Genomic DNA, 4834 nt, shown 5'->3' with positions numbered 1-4834 from the left:
GAACAACTGTAATAATCTGAACAATAAAGATTTAATTTTAAAAAAATAAAAAAAGAAAGTGGGTGCAATCATCATGCTATTGAGAAATCTTAATAGTAAATAGTAAATGGGTCTTTGTAATGGTATCAGATTTATTTTCAAAAGATTATGACCTAACATTATTGCAGCTGAAGTATTAACAGAATCTGCAGAGAGAGAGGTTGTTGATTCCAGGAATTAATTTGTCCCCATCTGACACTGCTTTAAACCTATCTTAATCTCTATTTGTAGTTCAGAGAGCTATTTTTAGCAATTATATAGGCATACAATACAGTTTTCCCATATAAAGTGTAAAATTAAATGGTTATTAAAATTTGTATTCAGCGTTGTATAACTGCCAACGTTGATCCTTTTAGAATCTACTTTAGATTGTTACCTAATAAATACCACAGGGAGATCTAGAAATGCTAATCCCATATCATTCTTTCCCGTTTCTGTGCTACTATTACACAGCAGGCCCCCCTTATCAGTGAGGTATCCATTCCAAGATCCCCTAGTGGATGGATGCTTGAAACTGTGGATTGTACCAAACCCTAAATATATTCAGAGCTTTTCTACATAAACTTACCTCTGATAAAAATGTTGGCTTCTCTTTGGTATATCCAAACTGCCAACATCTCTACTCTTGTATGTTGCCAATATGAAGAAGTAAAATCATGTTTACTTGAACATAAGCACTGCAATACCATGACAGTGCTTACCCATGTGATAACTGAGAAGGCTACTGAGTGACAAAAGGGCAGGTAGCATTATCAGAGTGAATAGGCTGGACAGAGGGATTATTCATGTTCTGGGTAGGACAGAGGAGGATGGCATGAGATTCACCATGCTCCACAGAATAGTGAATAATTTAAAACATGAATTATTTATCATTGGCATTTTCCATTTGATATATTCCATTCCTGATTGATCATGAATAACAGAAATTACACATATTAAAACTGCAGACAATAGGGATGACGGTACTGAATGCACCTATGATATAAAGTTATACTTATTTTTATATAACTGTGTGCCCTCTGAAGAAGCTAAGAGAAAAAAGAAGTGTATTATTTGCAACTTTATGTTACCCTTCTTATTTATAACTAGAGTCCCAGTGCATGAAAATTTGTGCACTCAGGGGGTCCCTCAGCCCCGCCTGCACCCTCTCACAATCCACAACCCCTTGGGTAGGGTCCCTAGGCTTGGTCTGAGATCAGGGTCTATCGGGGCTTTCCTTCCCCGGGCTGCAGGCAGCTGGCCCCACCCCTGCCCCTGCCATTGCTTGCTATCTGTGCAGTGCTGCCCACCCTCCCACTCCTCTGCCACCGGTCCCCACCCTCTGTAGCCAACAGGCATGGGGTGCGATGGCTTGGCTGGCCTTGGCCTCCCTCTGTGAGGCAATTGCTGGCCGGCCACACACCTGCCAAAGCGTAGCAGGCCGGTGGCCTAGGCCTCCGACTTTCTTTCTTTCTTCCTTTCTTTCTTCCTTTCTTTCTCCCTTCCTTCCTTCCTTCCTTCCTTCCTTCCTTCCTTCCTTCCTTCCTTCCTTCCTTTCTTTCTTTCTTTCTTTCTTTTTCTTTCTTTCTTCTTTCAAGTAAGAGTGTTTACTGAGCAATACAGAACTGAGTACTATAAAGGGTTTACCAGGATGGAAATGCACTGCACCCCACCCCTGCCACCCCCAACATGCAGGGACTACAGTACTTAGAAGTTACATGCAATGGCCATAACTGCTGAATATCTGTTCGTAACAAACAAACCATAGCATATTTATACTGTATCATATCAAGTGATTATAGAAATCCATTTATATATTGCTTGCATAAAATCTTTTTTTTGTAAAAAATATTTTTAAAAAAGAAAGTATATAAAACATGTGCAGTTGAAAGTCCTGCCAGGACAGCCAGTCTGTAAACATTCAGTGAATATGTGCTTTGGAAGGGTGCCCATGCCTCATGCCCACAGCAACTCCATCAGGGCCGGCGAGGGTGCACCCCAGCTGCCACTCCCGGCAGGACTGAGCTGGACCATGGTGGGTGGATACAGCAGGGCCTGGCACTGTGCCCTTTTCCAGCCTTGCATGAGGATCAGGGTCAAGGTCAGGGTCAGGGCTGGGAGCAGGCAAATTGTAGTTTCACTCTGAGTTCCATACTCAGCCTAATTTTGGTTGCAACTCATGGCTTTTCCTGGAAGCTCAGAGGTCCTTTGGGTGGGTGCCCTGGCGGAGTGGCCAGAGAAGTGCTCACAGCTGCCTGGTTGGGCATCTCTCCGGTCCAGAGACTCTGTCCTGCCTCCTGCAAGCCTGGCCCTAGGCACCCCCCCCCCCCCCGCCCCACCCAGGACTACTTTGGTCTCAGCGGTTGGTCCTGGGTTTAATCAGCCTGGATTTCTTCCCTGGTGTGACTGATCTGAGTTTCAAAAAAAAGTCTGGCCTATGCTGGCTGTGCTGAGCCTCATTGAAGAGTTTTTCACACAGCAAGGAAGAGCCCTCTGGGCCCCTCCTTATCACCTCCTCCTCTTCTCATCTCCTCATCTCCTCCTCCTCCTCTTCCTCCTCTCAACCCATGGTCACTTCTTCTCTAGCTGCTCCAGCAGTGGGGTTGCTTTCTGAGTCGGGGATCTTAACCCTGTCAGTCCTGATGATGCAGGTGGGGCAATACCAGTTGAGCATCAAGATGAGCTGCTGCCACTCCTGCTTCAGCTCCTCCATCTGGGTTTTCAGCTCCGCATTCATGAGGTCCAGCCACTCTGATTCCTGCTACAGAAACTCCTTCCCCTCCTTCTTCTTGTTCCGGCATGGGGTTGCCACCACTTTGCTCTTTTCCCAGTGCCTTTTCCTCCGCTCTTCTTCCTCATCTAGCTCACTTTTCACAGGTTGAGGCCTCTTGCCCAGTTTCACCTCCAGGAAGTGCAAAGGAGCAATAATGGCCCCAATGTTGTGGAAGTCAGCGTATTTCAACTCTGCAGTCAGGGCCAAGCTGGGGAGTCCAGTCAAGGGGCCGAGCCCTGGCAGAGAACCTGTAGTCCTGAAAGGGTCAGAATCTGCCCGGCATCATAGCAGGAGGAGTGGCATTCCAGCCCTGCAGAAACAGCAGGCTGTTGCCTGGGTCTCCCTCTTTGAGGTGATTGATTTCGGCGCTCTGCCTGCCTGCTTCATCACCCCCAACCGCCCACCTACCTACCTTATCGCCCCCAAATGCTCGCCTGCCTACCTGATCTCCTCTATTGTTTGCCTGTCTACCTGATTGCCCTCAACCGCTGGCCTGATCGCCCCCAACTGCTCTCCTGCCTGCCTGATCGCCCCCAACCACTCACCTGCCTGCTGATTGCCCCTAACTGCTTGCTGGGGGTGGGGGCAGCCTGGTGAGGGGCCATGGTGGTTCTGGTCTCTGGTCATTCTGATCGCTGGGCTTTTATTATATAGGATTCCAGGCACTATTCATTTGCTCTGGAAAATTTGAGTTAACATGTTCTGTATCATCATACTGAAATATATTGGGACCCCACACACATCTCTTTATGCTACTACAGTGGAATGTATTCCTTTTAAACATTTTATAGGCACCAAAATACAATGATACACATATTGATTATGCAATTTCCTTTTGAATCAAATACTGAGTAGAAAACATGCATTCCTACTGTCTATTGGAATTATATAATTCCTTGAATCCATGCTCCTTTAGAAGGGGGATTCAAATTACTGCCAGAATTCAATTGCTTTCAACATAAAAAACTTCCTTTACTGTTAAGGCAGATCTGCTAAGAAACAGATGCCCCTGCAGGCCTTGTCCCTCCCAACTGCCCTCCCCTGCAGGCCTGGTCTCCCCCAACTGCCCTCCCCTGATGGCCTGATTGCCCACAACTGCCCTCCCCTGCCAGCCATCTTGTGCCGGCCATCTTGTGCCAGCCATCTTGTGTCCAAATGGGGGTGGCCATCTTGTGTGGAGTAATGGTCAATTTGCATATTACTTCTTTATTATATAGAATGCCTGTGTTCCTTCTTCCCTGCCTAGTTCTTTTTATAGCAGACCCTTTAGCATTTCTTGCATTGCTGGTCACAAACTCCCTTATCTCTTTTTTGTCTGTAAAGCTCTTCATTTCCCCTTCAATTTTGAATGACAGCCTTGCTGGGAATAGTATTCTTGGATTCAGTCTCTTGCTTTGCATCACTTTTTATATTTCATTCCATTCCTTTCTGGCCTGATGTGTTTCTGTTGAGAAATCAGTTGGTAGTATAATGGAGATCCCTTAAAGGTAAATTTCTGTCTCTCTCTAGCAGCCTTTAAGATTCTTACTTTGTCATTGGTGTTCCCAATTTAATTATGATGTGTATTGGTGTCAGTCGTTTGGGGTTCATATTGTTTGGGACTCTGTGAGCTTCTTGAACTTGTGTGAGTTTTTTTCTTCCCAATATTAGGGTAGTTTTCTGTCATTATTTCTTCAAAAAGGTTTTCTATTCCTTATTCAGTTTCCTCTCATTTTGGCATTCCTATTATACAGATGTTATTTCATTTGGTGTTGTCCCAAAGCTCCCTTAGGATCTCCAGTTTTTTAAGTTTTTTTTTTCCAGTTGCTGCTCTGCTTGGGTTATTTTCCTACCAAGTCTTCTTTCTCAATGATGCAGTCCTCCCTCAGCTTCTACTAGTCTACTGTTGATGCTTTCTATTGTGTTCTTTACTGCAACTATGTCATTCTTCATTTTTTCTTGGTTCTTCTTCATTTCCTCTTGATTCTTAAACATGTTGTTGAATTTGTCTTCCATCCTTTTCAGTGTCCTCATGACCATTGCTCTGACTTCTTTCTTTCACAA

General features: G+C 44.9%; 1 pseudogene; it reads right to left on the bottom strand.

Moving 5' to 3' along the window:
* Window positions 1-2516: 2516 nt before the first annotated feature.
* LOC102256082 lies at window positions 2517-3095 on the bottom strand (annotated as a pseudogene).
* Window positions 3096-4834: the final 1739 nt, after the last annotated feature.

The sequence above is a fragment of the Myotis brandtii genome, unplaced genomic scaffold (genome assembly GCF_000412655.1).
Source record: "Myotis brandtii unplaced genomic scaffold, ASM41265v1 scaffold933, whole genome shotgun sequence".
Classification (NCBI taxonomy): domain Eukaryota; kingdom Metazoa; phylum Chordata; class Mammalia; order Chiroptera; family Vespertilionidae; genus Myotis; species Myotis brandtii.
Note: the sequence above shows the minus strand (reverse complement) of the source record. Positions and strands in the feature narration are given on the sequence as shown.